The sequence below is a fragment of the Bidens hawaiensis genome, unplaced genomic scaffold (genome assembly GCF_021521415.1).
Source record: "Bidens hawaiensis isolate Kalapana, Puna unplaced genomic scaffold, B.hawaiensis_p1.1 tig00025775_1, whole genome shotgun sequence".
In the NCBI taxonomy this organism is placed as follows: domain Eukaryota; kingdom Viridiplantae; phylum Streptophyta; class Magnoliopsida; order Asterales; family Asteraceae; genus Bidens; species Bidens hawaiensis.
The window spans coordinates 277,163-297,888 of NW_027494126.1; the positions used below are offsets into that span (position 1 = coordinate 277,163).

At 32.9% G+C, this 20,726-nt stretch overlaps 1 pseudogene; it reads right to left on the reverse strand.

Annotated features, from left to right (window-relative positions):
- The window catches only part of LOC143572220 (putative leucine-rich repeat receptor-like serine/threonine-protein kinase At3g14840), a 46,815-nt pseudogene extending 27,288 nt beyond the window's left edge, over positions 1-19,527 (reverse strand).
- Between the last annotated feature and the right edge of the window lie 1,199 nt (positions 19,528-20,726).

The window sequence follows — 20,726 nt, forward strand, 5'->3', positions numbered from 1 at the left end:
TGCTTATGTGGCCATGTCGGCAATGCCATATAAAAGTATCATTGATGCCAGATCTGATACGTTTTGAAAGATTATATATACGTTATTGTTAGTTTGAACATCAATCTCATTAATACCATTTCGAGTTGTAGCCTCAAAATAAAAGATATCATTCAAGTAAGCAGAAATAGCCATGCCATTAAAAACATACTTAAATCCTTGTTCAAACAACAACGAAACTGAAATGATATTTTCTGGTCAAACCAGGAGCATACAAACAATTATTCAAAGAAAAAACTAGGCCAGATGGACAAGTAAAATGAAATACTCCAGTTGCCAGAACTGGTACTCTCTTCCCATCTCCAACGATGAGTTCCATGCTGCCTTTATTCAGTTTCCTCCACTTCTCAGGCTCCTACAAGACATTAACGATGTGGAAACCACATCCGGTATCACATACCCATGTGTTGCTAGAGACATTGAAAAGTTCAATAACGTATATGGAAATACCTCGAGAAGAGCCTTCACCATTGGCTCTCTTCATCTTGATCTCAGCAAGGTATTCGGGACAGTTTCGCATCCAGTGTCCCATTTGGTAGCATCGGTAGCACTGGCGCTCCTCAGGAGGCGGCGGAGGTATCTTTGGAACCCCTTTGTTAGCATTGGTGGCACAAGGGAAAACAATGGTAACATTCTTCTTGCCTTACCCTTATAACCCTGGTTTTTGGGATTAGGCTTCTTGACACCAGCAGATCGGATCATCAGAACTTGCTGAGTCATCCTTATGCTTCTCAAGAACGTTTTGAGCAACGGCTGTATTGTTTTCAGGCTCGGTTGGAACAGGTCCATCGAGAACATACAGGAGCTTTGCCATTGTAAGAACAAGTCTTAAGTTGCGGTGCCATTCGATGAAGTTGGTACCGTTCAGTTTATCCTTCTCAAGGATAGACTTAAGGGCATACGGTGAGTTTTCGTTTGACGACATCTGATTAATAAAGCAAAAGTAAATTTAATTAGTATTTTCGACGTTGTAGTCCTATTATTAATGACCCACTAACATTATTGAAATAGGAGCATGAGAATCTGGCTTCCAGTTATTAAAGGCAGCTGTAGCACACAACATTAATAAGTGGTTAGGCAGACTGACAACGAGTGTCAATTGTGAATAGAGCGCAACTCTCGGTTATGAGGCCTATAGAGACAACGATTGTCTGTATAGATACGTTAAGCCTCATCTTTGCCCACTTTAAATCTCCAGACAGCTGTAGCACGTAACAAGAGAGTAAAGTAATAGTTGTCCTAGTACAGTGACGTGTGAAAGGGTCGGATGTGTCAACGAAACGCTTTCACCTTGATGGGATAGGCTAGAAAACAAGTGCGGTGCTGTAGCTCCAAACACTCAAAATTTCGCAGTATGCCTTAAGTGTGACTTGTAGTATGATTGGCATAAACTATTGGTTTTAAATTGGGATTAATTTTAGAATTACTGAATAGAGTAAAAGTCAAATTTTACTATATTTATAATCAGGACGAATTGATGAACTCTTTCATCTCTCAGGACACTTAGTTTTAAATAATCTATTAAAAACTAAGTTTGCCGCGATACGGCTAACCAATTTTAAGTTAATAGAAAAAGTATTAAGTTATTAGTTTTGGAAATCAAAACGCTTTTAATTTGCAAAACATAATTGGTTAATAAAAAAATGTTTATTTTCAAATTTATTTGGTATTAGATCGGTGATATTATAATCCTATTATAAACAATTCAAGCAACCACAATAGAAAATAATAATATGTAAATCCTTATGGCCAAAAAGGTGATCGGTCTCGCTAGAGCCAATTAGGGAGACCGATCGGGTCAAGGGGTTCACAACACAAAACAACCACAAGGATGGACTTCTTCGTGCATCCGGTCATCTTGTCCGAAATCCCACTAACTCCAAGAAATCCTTGAGCTCGTCCTCGGTTATCTTCGCGTCTTCTTTAATACAAATTTATAATACTAACAATAATATGCCCTATTACAAATTTGAACCATCCAATATGGCCAAAAGAAAACCAAAAATTAAAATAATAACCGTTTACAACTTTTGAACCATCCATATGGCAAAAAACAAGCTCAACAACTAAACACAACCCAAACAAACATAGGCCGTGGCCGGATTTACATATTCAAAATAAATAAATTTCGGGTCGTTTTGACTTGGTCAAATAAAATAAACAAAACTTTGACCAAATCTAAAATCACCCGAAAACAAATCTAGATCAATAAACTTTAAACGATTTAAAGTTTGAGATGTAGATCCGGTTTAAACGAACCGGGATCGACTCGTACGTTGTAACCGCGGCTCTGATACCACTGTTGGGTTTCAAAGGTGGTTCGGAACGAAAACGGTCAAACTATTTTAACCCATTTTAGTATATTAGATCCGTTTAAATGATTATTAATCATATTAATATATAAAAACGAACCGAAAACGCAGCGGATAAATAAACGAGTAAACAAACCATAAACCGTAACCCTAACCCGGATCCGGTTATAACAATATACGAGTACGATTAATATAAACCAACCATAGATTAAGTTAAAGGTTTTAATACCTCGGTTATCGAAACCGGGAAGAACACCGAGAGATAACGAACGATGCTAGTAATCGACACAAAAAAGATCCCAACTACTCCGGCAACTTAGCGGCGACGGCGGCTGAAGACGGTGGCTGTGCAGCAGACGGCGGCGGTGGACAGCGGAGGAAGGCAGAGAGCAGCGGCAGCAGCTAACTACAGCAGCAGGTCGCCGGAATCTGGGTCACCGGAAAAACGGGTTCACCGGAAAAGGGGCAGCAGCGCAGAAAACAGAGTTGTAGGTGTTTTCCGGCGATGGTGCGATCTCTAATAGCGGTGCGGTGGGTTGGGTGGTGGCGCCGGAACTGGTGGCGGCTGCCGGAGATGACGGCGCCGGTAGTAATGACGGCAGTTGCTTGATAATATGGTGATTAGGGTTTTGTGTAGGTGATAAACCCCATTATATTATAATATTATCAATCTATATATATATATATATATATATATAAGACTTAGGGTTTAAACCATCTTTAAACCCAACAGGCTCGAAGCCCAATCACCAAAATAAAGCCTAATCCACCATCATATCTTCCTAATTGATTGTGTCGGCCCAGTTAACGTTTAAGTGAGCTAAATGTTCGTTACCCTCGGTGTAACTCATACCGGGTCATATTCGGGTCAGTCCGCATTGACTTGACCCGAACCGACCATATATTCCAACAAGAACAACAGGATCATGAGTATTATATGTTGTGCCACCAAATTGTTCGCTGGAAGCCACAAAAACTGAGTTAAGTGCTCCTTCAGATGTAAAGCAACTGAACTCACCAAGTGAAAAGGATAGTTGCAGCTTCATCCATTGTCTTTGTAAAATGTTTGCTTATTTCCTCATGACTAATCATCCTATCCGATTTCTTCCTTTTTCTACTTGTTTTTCCTTGATTAACATCAAAATCTACAATCTTTTGTTCACCAAATAAGGAACAACACTCTGGCTTGTTCCCGCTGCAGCAGAGTTAAATGGTTCATATTCTATATTTTCTGATTCAGTTGGTGGTACCTCTCCTTTTTCAGTCAACGATGTTATTGGAGATGGTGGATTCTCAAAGTTCCAATTAAAGGAAACTCCACCAATAACTCACTGATACAAAAATGGTGAGCAAATATAACGTTTTTGAACTAAATAAGGCGGTTTAGTGACCGCTATAAAAGATATCGTTATATTTGATAAGCACCGCCTTATTCGAACAGATGCACCGCGATATTTGAACAAACAAAAAAACGTTTTATTTGAACAAACAAAACCGTTTTATTTGAACAATGCAAAAGGCTTTATTTGAACAAAAATAAAAGCGCCATATATGAACAAAACAAAACCGCCATAGTAACATTCATTTACCATCGCCTTATTTGAACCAATTTACCATCGCCTTATTTGAACCATTTTAAGTCGTTTTCATTATATTAAATAATATTACAATTTTAGTGAACCATTCACATTAAAATTAATTCAAAATCATATAAACATAAATAAAATTAATATACTAGTGAGTCATTTTATAAATATATAAAACAGCTACAGCAAGTCCAAAAGCATTAAAAAAACATACAAAAATATCCAAAGATTTGAATTAAACAACACTTGACAAATAAAAACTAAACAACACTCTTATATAACTAAAAGAATGTTAAAAGTGTTAATTAAAATGATCATGGTATTGAAAAAAAATACCCAATCCTATGCGGTGCCATAAACCATTGTTTGTCCTTGTGAAAAGATATGACCTCTTTTATGTGCCCGATCACATACTCTTCATCATTCAAGAAAAGACCACTTTCAATATACCGAGGATGAAAGTATACGGTATTATTTAAACCCTCTCGTCTCCCCGCTTCATACAAATACCTAAATAAAAGAAGAAAAGAAATGTGATAAGGTTAGTAACACTTGGTTATACGGTAGAAAATAATGGCACAAATTATTTAAACAAAAATTAGTTGACCTTACATGGTAAACCAATGCACAAAACAAATATCTGCCCAGCCATTGACACATAATTGTAGAACCGCCTCTAATTCAGTAGTCTCTTCAATTTGTTTCTCATGCATCCCTTGCGGCGTGGTACGATCTAAATTTATGGTTTTTTCAGCTTGAATAGCCACTTGTTTTGCTAATTCATATATGCTTTGAGGACTTGACAACCTCGTTGTTTCTAAAAGTTTTGCTATTTTGATTTTATCTTTTGAAGGTTTAGATACAGCAACAGTCTTGGCTGGTTGATTAGCATCAAGAACGGGCTCGGTAGGTTTATATAAAGAAACATGCTCGATTGTGTTATGAGAAAACTGTTTATCAAAGAGCTTCATTAACCAATAATTTTATTATTAGTCCATATATAAAAACACAAACACACACACAAGGGGTATTCACGGTTCACTTGTAAACCGTTACACCGCCCAAACCGGTTGTCGGTTTGGTTTCGCGGTTGGCTTTTGTTTTTAACTTTTGGTTGGTCGGTTTGAAAATTTTCAAACCGTAATGAACGGTTTGATTTACAATTTATACAAAAAACGTTCAAATAAACGGGACCGAACCATAAGATTTGATAATATATTTTAGTTTTAATATATGTATTTCATAATACATATATTTAGTTAGTTTGAGTCTGGCTCAACCATTTTAGGGGCTAAAGCCAACTAAAACCCGAGGCTTTTACCGAAAAATAAAATAAAATAACATATATTTTTGCTTACATACCTAACACGCGTGGAATTAACTAATAGAATTATAAATAAGTCATTGTTATAATCATTCTATTTTCAACATAATCGAACAAAACACGTTGGTACCTTTGATAATTCCATATTTCGTTCATCATTCGTTGGAGTTCTTAATAACTTGCTGACTACATGCTCAGCACATGATTTATCATCAATTGGCGCTCTCGTGAAAAAAGAATCAGTGAGTGGTTCATTGTTCACTGGTCGGGTTTCACTACGGTCTCGCCAGTTCTAATTTCTACAGGCGTTACTCTTTGGGTGCATAGTTGAAGAAGGTTGAACCTTTAGGATATCTTCAATGGGGGTTTTGCCCTCTAGCAAGTTCATGACTTCAGACATGGTTGGTCTAGACTTGGATGTTATATTTGTACAGAGAAGGGCTACATTTAAAAATGTTGATGCTTCTTCTGATGAATACTGAGACCCCAAGTCTGGATCAACCAATTCTAATAAACATCCTAATGGCCGTGAAAGAAGTGCCTACAAAATAAACAAAACAAATGTTATAGTTTAACTAATTCAACATAAAAATGTTGATTTTCAAAGGGATTTTCTAAAAACACCAACAACATGCCATACGGGTAGTAAGAAATACTAAAGAAACAGCCCTCTATAATATCCTAACCCCTCTATCTCATCATTCTTAAAACTCAAAGAAAAAATTACAAGACATGGTTAAAAACTATCTTAATCATTACCAAGCCTCATTCTCAAAAATCAAAATATAAAAACTTATATTTTGAATCATAAGCTTTAAACCTAAACCATATGGTAGTTAGAATCATAAGCAAAATTTGGGTATCTAGAATAGGGATTAGCAAATGTTATCGGGTACCGGTATTCGAAACGGGTATTGTAGGTAACATTTATATACAAACTATTTGAGGTGTTGGGATTGGTTTGGTACCGATATTTACCGAAAGTTTTACCTATGGTATCGGTACTAAACCGAACAATTTTTGTACCGAGTTTTTAAAAATAAGGGACTGGGATCAGTAGAGTACCAAGCCTATCCCTACAATTCTAGAAACCAAAAGTAGACAATTTTAACACAAAACTGCAATTATCATATCCAAATTACGTGGGTTTTACTCACCCAATCAAGAAGGAAGCAAAATTCTTCACCACAAAGCTTTTGATAGTCGTTGCCTTTCCCACTAACAATTTCTAGTAATATTATTCCAAAGCTATAAACATCTACTTTGGAAGTCAAGCAACCACGCATAACATATTTCGAAGCCATATAACCTCTAACAAAAAAAAGAAAAAAAAAATAAAATAAAATTAATCAAACGTCCTGACCATAGTTTTAAGTTAAAACTAGGTAAAAAAACACCTAAAATATAAAACTTTGTTGGCCAAATATTAAAAGTAAACTTTAGTAGTTACCTTTTAATATATATAATAATAATTATATCTACTAAATAGGTTCTATTCCAAGATTTGATAGTTGTATATGTTATTTATTTTAATCCAAATGAACCGTGTTTTTATTCCAAGATTAGATAGTTATATACAATTATACATGATTTATGTTTTTTAAAAAACAAAATGTACACATTAGCTAATTATAGTTTTTAATAAAATGGATAAAGCCTTTATGGTAAATTCAACTTGACCTGGTCCCATACTAAAGATTTAAATATTTCAATTCTAATCAGTTTCTATGTGAATATTAACAATTAGAGAAACATGCATTGTTCCCGCAACTCGGGTAATGACATGGGTGTTCTCGTCATCACTAAGCTTTGCTAAACCGAAGTCAGATATTTTTGCATTGAAATTTTTATCAAGCAAAACATTGCTAGCCTTTATATCTCTATGGATGATGCTAAGATCCGTTTCTTCGTGGAGATAAACCAAGCCTCGAGCTATCCCTATGCATATGCTTACCCTCACCTCCCATGTTAGTTTTGCTTTTGACACTTTGTCTGTTCCTGTAGAATTTAATCAAGTTTATCGGTATCGGTTTCTAGATGAACGTGAAAAAGATGTTTCTCTTTTCAATAATTTGGAGGATTAATAGAAGTGAAAATTTAAACTCGAGGGTTGGGTTTTATCTCAAACTAATCACAAAAAAATGTCAATTCAAACTAGTTGAATCCCTTGCGTGAGGCAGCAAGAATTCGGTCGGTATCGTTTTTATGTTTTACGGTACCGACACTTGCTATACTAAATGAGAATCCCAAAAATAATTTCCTGATATGGCCAGAAGGATGTTAATACGCGTATAACTTAAGATGCCATAAAATACTATATCTTCAATACAACTTTGTGTTTAACAAAATTTATACTCAATTTTTTTTTAAAAAAAAGTAAAGCAACTGGATATTCATTTATTTTTTAAGTTGACGAGAAATAAAATTGAACTAAATCTAAATTGGTTAAAGACGTAATTATTTAAAGTATAAGTGGTAAAAGTTAAACTTAATAAAAAAGAATTTTTTTTTTGCTCCAAAATTGTTGAAACTTAAAAGAAAAAGAACAATAAAAAAACAAATTGTTTTGTATGAAAATCGACTAACCCATATAAATATAATTTATAGTATATGTAAAAAATGGGAAAAAAAAATGTATTTGCTTGTAACTCAAAACATGTATCAAATATTTATTTTAACATGTTCATCTTTGCCTCTATTTATACTTACCGTACCCCCTTTATATATACCCAAATATTTATTGTAAATTTATTTTTAAACCAACTCCCCCAACCAAACCTTATGCAATAGTTTAGTTTGGCACAACGCATCACGCGGGTATCTTTGTTGTGCTCATTAATGCATTAGTCTCACCGAAAAGGACACGAGATAGGCAATTATTTTCCATGTACTCATAAATCAAAGACATCTGGTTCTTTTCGACACAACATCCATAAAGTTTGACAAGATTCGGGTGTTGTACTGCGGAAATCATGCCAATCTCATTGACAAATTCATGGGCTCCTTGTTTAGACTTGGGTGATAATTGTTTTACTGCAATAAGTGTCCCGTCCGCCAATAAACCCTACATAACATAAGTTTTATAGATAACGCAAGATAATAAAAGGTTATGTTTATGGACTTGTGTTTTCATCAATTGACAATTAAACACTACCTTGTAAACGGCACCAAAACCACCCTCCCCAAGTTTGTTAGACGGATGGAAGTTATTTGTTGCAGCTTTTATCTGTTTTAGAGTAAAAATACCTTTTGGTAGATCTATGCCTCGAAGCTCTGCTGAACAAATAATGTTGTATAATAAATGACTCTTAAATTAAAAACCATAAAAGTTTAATGAAAGATTTACCTGTATCTGTCATTTTTTTCTTCATAATGTATCCTTTTCTCCACAAGATTATAACCAATGATTATAATTACAAAAATAGTTCCACCACAAACCTTTCCAACTATTAAACCAATATTTTCATTACTCTTTTTTCCAGAATTTGGTGGCATGAAATCTGCATAATACAAGGTAAGGAAGTGACTTTTAAGACTTCTGAGTCAAGGAGCACTGCAACGATTGTGTCCTATCCGGAAAACGAATTTCTGTCCCGGCAAAATGTAGTCGGGAAACGTGTTGTCGATATAGCTCGTCCCGAAGAAAAATTAAAATCTTTCCCCACTACATGTCGTCGGAATAAATATTACAAAAAAACATTTTTAAGAATATGTTTTATTCTTTAATAAAAAGATACCAACAACATGTCGTCGTGATTGACCAGCCAAGAAATTTGGAATTTTCTATCCCGTCGACATGTCATCGAGATAGGTTTCGTCGAAAAAAGTTTCTTGTAGCGGAGTCCTTTGACTTTTGGCTTTTTGATGGATGAGAGTGAATAGTTACACATTTAAGCAATATTTACACTCAAAACCAACGCTTGGGGCAAGGCAAATGTTAGAAATATATTCTCTTCACCTTACTTTTAAGTTTTAGTAAATCCAGCTTAACATTGAGAAGATATGTCGAAGCATATTTAGTTCATCTTTTGGCTGAACCTAAATGACCAATAACATATTTATACGTTTTTTACACCTTAAATCGATATATTTACAGATTATAATAGGTGAGAAAAATAAATGGCGTGATTAAAAAGTGTAGTAAATTTGACAAAGAAAATCTTCATCTTCATGTGTTTGTTCGATTTAACCTTCTACTTTCTTGGTCTCAAAGGAACCATACAATAATCAAAATAAGAACACACAATATTTTAGATAACTCACTCTTGTTATATCCAGAAATATTTAACTCAAAACATCAGAACGTACAATAACACTAATCCTAAAATTGATTATTAATGTCACATCTCGGGCAAGCCCGCTTGGCTTAACTAAACTGGGCTCGAGCTCGGTTGTGCAATGTAAAATTAATATATCAAAGTACAAAATAGAAAAAAACTTAAAATACAGATGCAAGGCTCGTTAAGGCACGACGATCCTAAATGAGATTCCCATACAAGGCTCGAGTTGGGGCTCGATAACTAAATGTGGTAAGTGAAGAATTACTTACTTGGTTCAATTGCAATAGCTGATATGATAGGACCAGCGTTTGCTTCATCAAGAACACCTCTGGCGCCTTTACCAGCCAATAAAGTTTAATCTTTATTGTATTTTTATTAACAATAACCGAGTAATTCTTTATAACTACAACACCAATACCTCCAGCCTCTTTTAATATATCGAAATTCTTCAGTTTTAACTCCCCCTGAAAATGTTAACATTCCTATTACAGCGCATTATTTATATTACCAAGTTATAATTAAGGTAACCAACTCTTACGGCAATTTGACCAGCTGCCAGTCAAAATGTTGCATTAGCAGTAACTTTTGAACATGTTTACTTTTTTACTTTTTATTTTTTGCAATGAAGCCACAACACAAGATATATTAGGTAGTTAATTTAAGGACTGCTTCAACTATTCTTAAAATATCATATTTTCTAAAATCATGTTTTCAGAGTATTATTGAAAACTTTGTGTTTTTAGGAAAATATGGTATTTAAAAAATTAAAGATATATACATATGTGTGTATGTATATATATACATATTATATATATATATGATCAGGATCATGAGAGAACTTTTTGAAATTGAGAACTATGAGAACCATTTTGGACCATAAAAACCCAAAAATAAAAAAAAAACACAAAAATCAAAAAAAGTTATCATCCCGGTTTCATAAAAAAAACTCGGTCTAGCTAAATTATATACACATATGTATAATATATACATATATGTACATTTATATGTTTTTTGTACACATGTGTATAATTTAAGATAAATGATACTGTACATATATGTATATTACGTAACTAAAGATTATATAAAATTATACATATGTGTATAATACGACGGTTTTTTTATTTTTTTCTAATTTTTTTTATTTTTTTAATGAAACCGGAATGAAATATAAGAATTTTGTTTTTTTTTTCTTTTTTAAAATTTTTATTATTTTTTGTTTTATGATTTTTTTAAATGTGTTTTTAGTGGTCCAAAATGGTTCTCAAAGTTTTCAATTTGTAAAGGGTTCTCTTAAGATCCTTACCATATATATATATACAATTTACAAAGGGTTCTCTTAGGATCCTTACCCTATATATATATATATATGTATATATATATAGGGTAAGGATCCTAAGAGAACCCTTTACAAATTGAGAACTTTGGGAACCATTTTGAACCACTAAAAACACCTTTAAACCACTAAAAACACATTTAAAAAAATATTTAAAAAATCATAAAACAAAAAATAATAAAAATTTTTAAAAAGGTAAAAAAACCAAAATTCTTATATTTCATTCCGTTTCATTAAAAAAAATAAAAATAAAATCAAAAAAATAAAAAAAAAATTTAAAAAAAACGTCGTATTATACACATATGAATAATTTTATATAATCTTTAGTTACGTAATATACACATATGTACAGTATCATTTATCTTAAATTATACACATATGTACAAAAAAACATGTAAATGTACATATATGTATATATTATACATATGTGTATATAATTTAGCTAAACCAAGTTTTTTTTTATGAAACCGGGATGATAAAATAAGAATTTTGGTTTTTTTAATTTTTTGATTTTTGTGTTTTTTTTTGTTTTATGTTTTTTTTTTTATTTTTGGGTTTTTTGTGGTCCAAAATGGTTCTCATAGTTCTCAATTTCATAAAGGTTCTCTCATGGTCCTGATCCAACATATATATATATATATATATATATATATATATATATATATAAACTTCTCCCTCATTTACTATGATGTACAAAACACTTATTATTTTTCTTACCTTGGCAAAATCAGTAACAAGGACTATTATTTTTCTTACCTTAAAGTTTAACGTGTTGAAAAGTTCATGGTTTTCTTTTGGTGGTTAAAGAAATCGAACCGAAGTCGGTCGAACCGAAGTTGGTTGCACTTTTATGCCATTGCCCAATTATTATTTTAAAAAATGGAGCCAAGTATGCTACCTGCACATAAACATCTAATATGCGCTTCCCAAAGCTATAAATCATCAAATCAATCTCTACAAAGTGAAGTTTGACGGTATAGTTCCCGTTCATAAGACACAATCCATAATAAGTAAGAGAAATAGGAGTCGTGCGTGCTGTTGTATATAATTCGGTGTCAAATCTGGATACGTTTCGGAGCATCGTGGTGTTGCGAACAATATAGGGTTTAGGACCACTGGCATCTAAAAAATGTCCTGTCCTACTAAACGCCCAATTTTCTTCCTCATTGTATGTATCTCTTTTCTCTGAGTCATGAATGTATGTTAAGTCATTGATATTTACGTCTTCGCCCCCACAGTTGATATGCAGAGAATAGATTTCTGATACGTAGGATAGCATCTTTAATAACATTATAAAATGAGGTTAATGTGTAATTTTAAGTAGTGATGTAACAACTTTACGTACGCTGGTCATACGGCTTGATTTTTTTTTTTTTTTTTTTGAATGTTTAAACTTTCCTCCTACTATTTACATTATACCGCCAATACCAGGAATCGAACCCTGGACCTCTCACCCAAAGGCCAAAGCCTTTACCATCCCACTAAAGTGGTGATGGCGGCTTGATGAATGGGAAATCTTTCCTTAGACATGGATTGATATTATTTCTACATAAGAAAAACAAGAAGACAAGTCATTGTCTAGTGGTGATGCTTACAAAACACTTATTAGCTAGGCCCGGTGGTGGAGCTAGGATTTTCAATGGTGTTAGCATTTTTTTTCACTCATATTTCTAATAGCATGAGGCCCGATTTTTTGGTTTGTCCAATGTCTTGATACTAGCACGTTGACATTCAAAAATGACATAAACGAAGCTCACATGTCTAGGTTTTCTCATTGGTCGGCTTCAATAATTTGATCGACAATTTTTTGTATAGTATTTAGGTTAAACATTTAATGAATTGGATTATTGTTGAAATAACAAAATGTGCTTCTTTTATAATGTAGTTTCCTTAAATTGGAGATAAAACTAGCTTTTTGAAAAAAATATAGGTTAAAATAAGACCTAAAATACTTAACAATGTAAGAAGTCTGTAATGTAGACGTTGTGTTTTAAAATTTTAGATATGATTTTTGGATTTGTTTTTCATATCGGTAGTATATACAGAAATCCCATACGTGACAATGTAAAACACAATAAAATTATATTCTAGGCATGATCTTTTATACACTAGTTATTTAAGATACTATAGTGTTTTAAAGTTCCTCCCTAGAATAAATTTTTCATTGCGCTTTAAATTGTTACATAAGATTTTTTCTATATAATACCTTGCCAAAAGAATCTAAAACGCCATTTCTAAAATTTTAAACACAATGTGTTCTTACACTTTTTAAGGTTTTGGGTCTTGTTATTCGAACTCCACCCATTGTTTGATTAGTTAAACTTTAACAATAAAGTTTTTAATTAGTTAAAATTCAATAAAAGTAATTAAATAAATAGAAATATTTTAATGGGCAACTGGTTCAATTTTTTTATTCTTCATAAAAAGAAAACAGGGTTCGTTGAAAGTTATCTTGTTATACGCTCTATATGAATCTCAATGGCATGTATATAAAGCATAAGTGATTTCATGGTATAATTGGTATGCTACTGAACCTTTTTTGAGTTAAATATATAGTTTTAACGTCTAATGTAAACGTAAATTTGATATTTTTTTATACTAAGAACAAATTTAAGGTGTTAAATGTGTTTTTTATTACTCATTCATGTTGCAGCTTTATTTTGAAATTCAGAATACCTTGTATAAATTAAACGTGATCGTATCTATAAATGCGTTAAAAAAATAATAAAATTTTGATGTGATTGGTTGCGACAATGCGACCTTAAATGAGGTTAGGGTCACGTGTCTTACTGTTTATTTGTAGATGAAGAATAGCTCTCCACCATGTTTCTGATTCAAATAATGAAAAGTTTGTTTACATTAACCATAAACAAACATATGACGTGTTTTGCTATGAGGAAGAAATTAAACGAACTTACATTGCCCCTTGTTCACACCTTCTAGGACCCGAAGCAGCATCCCAAGTAAACCTGTTGTACGAAATATCCCTGCATATACAGGAGATCGAACAATCCTCTATTACTACCAGAATTTTATTATTTTAATTAGTTGATTAGTATCACATTATTTTCATTCAACCACATGCATGGTTAATTTCTAAACAAATGATCAGGGGAGGCTCGGAGGGTGTGCGAGACGCACCATCGTTCGGGGCACATAAGTTTTGGGGGCACATACTTTTTTATACACATTACATATATATGGTTTTTGGTGTTAAAAATAAGGTATTTGAAATGGTTTATGAGATAATTAGATGCTTAGAATGGTTTCTGCTTATAATAAATCGGTCGATAAAAGTTTTATCCATGTACATTAGCGAATAAAAAATTTTCGTTAAGGCCTACATGCCTTTTTATTTTGGCTCGGCCGAGGTATTTAAATTCTCGAAGACGGCCCTGCAATTGATGATGTAGTGCTGTGAAATGATAACTGCATGGGAAAGATTATCCTTACACTTCATTGGTGCTTGACTGACTCATTCTGGCATAGGTCCAGTAAGATTATTTTCTGTCAAATAACCGTAAAACAGAAATAACTATAAAACAGTTGAAGAAACACTAGGTGACCCCGGGCAGATTACGGATAATCTGGGGGTTAAATAGATGTTTCCCACGAGGGGTTATGTCCGGCAAAGATGGTTCTTCTGGTGGCCTGCAAAACAGACACCGTGAGCTCGTCACTTAGAAGGGGGGGGGGGTACCTCCTTGTGACCACCCTCCGGCGTGAGAATCAGACTAAATTGCTCTTGAATATAAGTGTATATTAAGAGATTGCTAGAAAAGATAAGATGTGATAAGGTAATGTAATGTGTCCATACCATTCCAAGGTGTTGGAGTATTTATAGCCGAAGGTAGGTTTCCAAGCAGGTACAGCCGGCTGAATAGTATTCCTGTTCTGCCAACTGTGGGCTACGCACGTGCCATGCTGGTGGTTGGTGGGTAGGCAGCGGCTGATAGTGACCAGGCCGGCTGTGTACTATTCCTGTTCCACCAACTGCAGGCTATGCACGTCCTCCGACAGGTTGGTGAGTAGGCAGCGGCTGATAGTGACATACAGTACAAGAGCGTGCTGCTCGTCACACTGTTGTCAGTGAGCTGTCGTATCTTTTGTCAGATCTTTTGTCCATACCTCGTCAGGTACAGTACAAAAGATCCTCCAGTATCGTACGGATTGGCTCATTTGTGCGGGAGTGTTCCGGGCTTTGTGCGGGAGTGTTCCCGGCTTGCTCACTCCTTCTTCAGGTGACATTACTGAATTATTTAAGAGTTAAGTGCCTTGTGCGTGTAGCCTTCCTGCGCGGGTAGCCTTCCCTGATGGCTAGTATCCGTTGCTGCGGGAACAAGCGGAGTACGTCGACCATTGGGAGGCTTTTCCTGCGGGAACAGCTTGCGTACTGAGCGTAAGGACGTCACGTCTCTGAGCATGGTGGGTCCTGCGGATCCAGTTGGTTTCTGCGCAGACGTCTCTTCAAGGTGAGTCTTGCGAGTTTAGCCTTTGCGCAGACGTCCCTGTTGAAGGTGAGTCTTGCGGGTTCAACTGCGCAGACGTCCCTCTTTGAGGTGAGTCTTGCGGGTCCAACTGGGCTCTGCTGTGACCTACCTCTTCAACAGTGATCACCAACCGATCGCTCATATTTGCTAATTTAGAAGACAAGATATTAGTATTGTTTAAGATAACTTTTCTCTCTCACACACATATATATATATATATATATATATTATATACACACACGTACATGTAATCCACATTTCCTAGTTGGGAAAAATATGATGGAATCTGGCCACTCAAATTATTGAAACTGAGGTCTCTGCATCAATAAAATATATATGATGTAAATTTAATGAATCCTTAATGTCAATAAAATAATTTTTAATAAAATATAGTGCAGTTTGTTTAAGGAGATGTTTCCAAATTAGTGAGGTCAGGTTACTTAATCAAGGGAACAAAAAATAAGAAAAATTTGCTACCACCAAAAAAATGCTCTAAACAAATAATAAAAAATGTTATATAAGTACTGGCTGTAGAAAATCATAATATTTGGTTGTGTATGATGTATTAACCAGATAAAATCACATGGTTGGTTGTTAACAAATTCTGATAATTCCAATTACTAACTATTAAAAGGACAATTTTTGTGGAAAAAAAGAAAGGAAACTTTCAAATTATATTAAAGTAGGTGGCAAAAAGAAAAGGCATATTATGCATGTTTACCTCTAGAAGTTTAGATAATCAATTTATAGCAGCTAGCTGGTTTCAACCAAAAATTTAAAACTAACTAATTATAATTGTAAATTATTTAAGTCCGATAATCATATAATCAGCTTCAAAACTAAGATTTGTACACCCCTTTGAAAATTTTATCCAACGATAATCCATAATGTGAATTACTTACAGAGTAGAAAGGTAATAAGAATTCCAAAAATTGCCAGGTAGTCTTCCACAGATCAAGCAATTCCTAAGTATCCTACAACATACCATATATATGATTGTAACTGATCAAAAGGTAAAAGTATATCTTTCTGTGAGAATATATATATAGAAGGGGAACAAAATATATTCCAAGACTCCTCAAGTATCCTACAACATACCCTTTCAACCAATGGATCACCGAGAAGATTTATATACATTATATTTAGGAGATATACTGTAAATCAAATATAATTAGTTTGAAACTTGTAAATCTTATCCCAAAATACACTGGCTCATATTATCTATCTATATATATATATATATATATATATATATATATATATATATATATTATAATATAGGAGTGAAATGACCTCTTAAATTTTAAGAGATATCATTTTTGTTGCATATTTTACAAGTAATAATGCATAAAATTTTAAGAATGGAGAGGTAATATAGTCTTTGCTCATTCAAGAATAATTTACAATAATGATCCTTCAACTTTAATCAATTTTAGTTAATTTATTAAATAGTTACACATTCTCCTCTTTTTATAAACCAACTACCCCACGACTTTTTAACGGCCATGACTTTTTTCACACATTAATATTTTTTTTTAAAAACGTACACCATACATTTTATTCTCTTTAATTTAAGTATGATATTGCTATATTAATTTTAAAAAAACTAACATGTTATGTGATTACTAGTAATTACCGACAATAGGTTGGGCGAGTTCGGCTAACGGTGTCGGAACGGGTTAAGGTTGAAACAAGTTTAATACAAAAAAAAAGTTATTTTAGTTCTTGTCAGGATAGGTTTAGATTGAAAGGGGCCATGCCAAAACGGATTTCGGGTTAAAACATTTTTGGGTCGGAACAAGCTCGTCAAAACGGATTTGGTTAAAAAGTAGTTTATTTGAAATTATAATACATTTCATCTTTGTTTCTTGATTGTCACCACCAATTACTCAAGCATCAGTTACGCATATGACAATGTTTATACAAATCGATTTGCTCGCGTCTAGGCATTGTGTGGCGTACTTACTGGAACCGGTTACACGCCCGATGCCATGTTAAATGTATACTACCTTCGAGTTACACACATATCTTTGCGAGGCTACAAATGTACTAACACCGGTTGCGGTTGCACGTCCACCACTGCATCGCGCGGGCACCAGGCTAGTCTAATTAATACAATTGAGAAGTTTGGTGTCATAAAATATTTTTTTAAATATTTTATTAGTTTAGTTTAATTTTTATGTAAATCATTTTGACAGTTAATCAATTGTGATAACTTGGTGGTGTTGATGAGTTTGTTAGAGATTGGAAAATTAGAAAAAAGTTCAAGGCACATCTATAACATTTTTTTGATAATTTTTTTAGGTTATGTGGAGAACTTCTTTCTTTAAATATTTTTCTGTTTTTTTATTTTTTTAAATATGTTAATTTATCTAAATTATTATCAAGGTTTATCTTCGATATTACAACGAACTTATTCGATACCTATTGAATTCACGTCGATTTGTCGTCACAACGCCCGTGTTTTACTGATCACTAAACATCATTTTACATATGTTATTTTTCGTATCATAAGTTATACGAGTGTCACTATTATACAATATTCTTGTCAGTTATCCGCCTCAACGCGTGTCTATGTTTTTCTTTTAAATATGTTTATTTGATGTATTTAGGTGTTGACAAATTAATTTTTTTGTTTAGTTCGGGTTACGTAACCCAATACCGATTAAATTCGTGTTGGCTTGCTGCCGCAACACGCGTACAAACAACCAAACATTACCAGTCCGGCACAACGCGCCAAGAAAGTCACCCAGTTGTAACTATATATACCCTATGGCTAATGATTGAAGACCAATTAGCCATTTATAAGAATCATCACAAAAAGTAAAAAGCTCGCAATATATTTAGCCATGTCATATCCTTTAGTATAGGGAAAGTAGAAGCTTCACCTTTCAAATCACTAATTCTCCTGTATAACAAGATAAATATAGTGAAAAAAACAAAAAAGTGAGGGGACGTAACACTTTGCATAAAAACAAATACCAGATAAAAAAAATTAGTGGAAAAAGACATACAGATCAACTAATTCTGTTAAGCCTGAGATGCTAGAAGGGATCGGCCCTTCAAAAGAACAACCTTGTATATGTCTGCATCATAAACCAATATATTGTTGATATATTTATATGTGTTAATAAAACCTTGGAGATTGATGATAATTCCAGCTACATATTGGAAAACTAGCAACGTACTATAAACGATATTCCTTTTGTGGTAACCACTTTGTTTCAACCCGTGACACCATTGAACTTTAAAATATATAATTTTAGAAGGGCAAGCCATATTAAAAAAAAAAACCCCACAAATTTGAAAACCACGTTACCTTAGATCAAAACTTTTGGCAAGTTCAATGGTTAAAACAGAAATATATCAAAATACATTACATTCTATATAATTTCCCTACAAGCTGAAGACTCTTACAATTTCTTAATTTTTCTCGAGTTAATGAAGTTTGGTATCTTTCCGGTTAAATTGTTGTCGCTTATCCTCCTAAAAATGTAAAGAGCTCACAAAGTTAAGAAAACGTTGACCTTTATGGATGGGAAGTGATATTGGCAGTGGGATAATTTTACCGCTTAAGAAAAAGTTAGAAACAATGTAAGGGATATATTTAAAATATATATATATATATATATCCAACAAAACAAAATATGGTGTAGAAAATCACATTTTTATGAATTATCATCCAAGTTACAAGATTTATACTTACAAATCAGTCAAGTTGGAAAGTTTTGCAAATGCAGTAGGCAAGTCCCCAGTGACACTGTTTGAAGATATAAAACTGGATATACAAAGTTTTACAACAATGATATTACTTTTCCTTCTTGGTTTTTGAAAGCAAATTATATAGGTTAAAGAGGTAAAGAAAAAAAAACTTGGAGAAGATAAAAAATAGTACTGCTCATTCAAATTTTTTAAGTTTGCAATCTCTTCAGGTATGGGCCCTGAAAAGCGATTTCCTTCCAGAATCCTAAAAAAAAAAGTTGAGGCAAATGACAATCAAATTTAAGTAGATGTACACATGTAATTATATATACTCTTAAATTATTCATTATTTATATTTAAATTAGTGAAGAAGTGGTGATGGCGCTTACAATTCTTCAAGTTTGGTCATTCTAGTTATCGCATATGGAAATGGCCCAGAAAGCATGTTTCCTTTTAGTGAGCTGCATATATATACTAGAAATTAACATATATCTTAAATCTTAAATCTTAAATAAATAAATATATATAAACGAAAACTCTCTAAATTCTCTCAAGCCATCAAATTGCTTTATTTTTAAATGAAGGCTTCTCATACATTCGATCCGAATTCATGGGTATGGGTCTCACCAAATCCATATAGCTCTCAAACGGGTTATAGCATCTCATTATATTAAAAATTAATCCAATCAAATATTTGATATGAAAACTCCTATAAAACATGAAACTAAAAACCCATTTAAAAAAATATATATTTATAATTAAGAAATAATTTTATGGTGAAAAAAATAAGTGGGTCATGGGTCTCACTAAACCCATATAACTTTTAAACCGGGTATAACATCTTATTTATTTATGAAATCCTTTTATCATCATAAGTATATCATTAACTTTCTTACAATAAATAAAACTCATTTATTTGTGAAACCCTTTTATCATCAAATCCTAAGTATATTATTAACTTTCTTACAATAAATAAAATTAAAATTAAAAAATATATATAAATATTATAAACGAATAATGTAAAACAACATATGAGTATGCAAATAAATTACAACTCATGTTGTGTGCAAATAAAAAAAGGAAAATGAAAGAAAAACTATAGAACAAAGAACCTTAATATTAAATATATATAAATGAAATCCTTAAAAGCTCTATGGTTGCTTCTTACATTCTCTTAAGCCACCAAATTGCATTATTTGTAAATGAAGATTTCTCATGCATTTGACCCCAATTCACGGGTATGGGTCTCACTAAACCCAAATAACCTTAAACGCGTTATAACATCTCATTATATTAAAAAACAATCTCACCTTAATATAAAATCTTATAAAATAGGGATATACTGAAAATTACAATTTTTCTAAGAAAAAGATATTATTTATATTAAGTAACAATTTTATAGTAAAAAACCCATAGCTTTTAAACGGGTTGTAACATCTCATTTATTTGTACTCTAAGTATATTATTAACTTTCTTAAAAAAAAAATCAAAAAAATATAAATATTAGACACGAAAAAAAAACACAACCCCCGTAATACAGGGGATAAAAACTAGTATATATATAGAGAGAGAGAGAGAGAGGATCATGAGAGAACTCCATTTTATAGAGATAGCTAAAGAACTAATAATGAAGTATTTTTAATTTAATTAAAAAAAAATT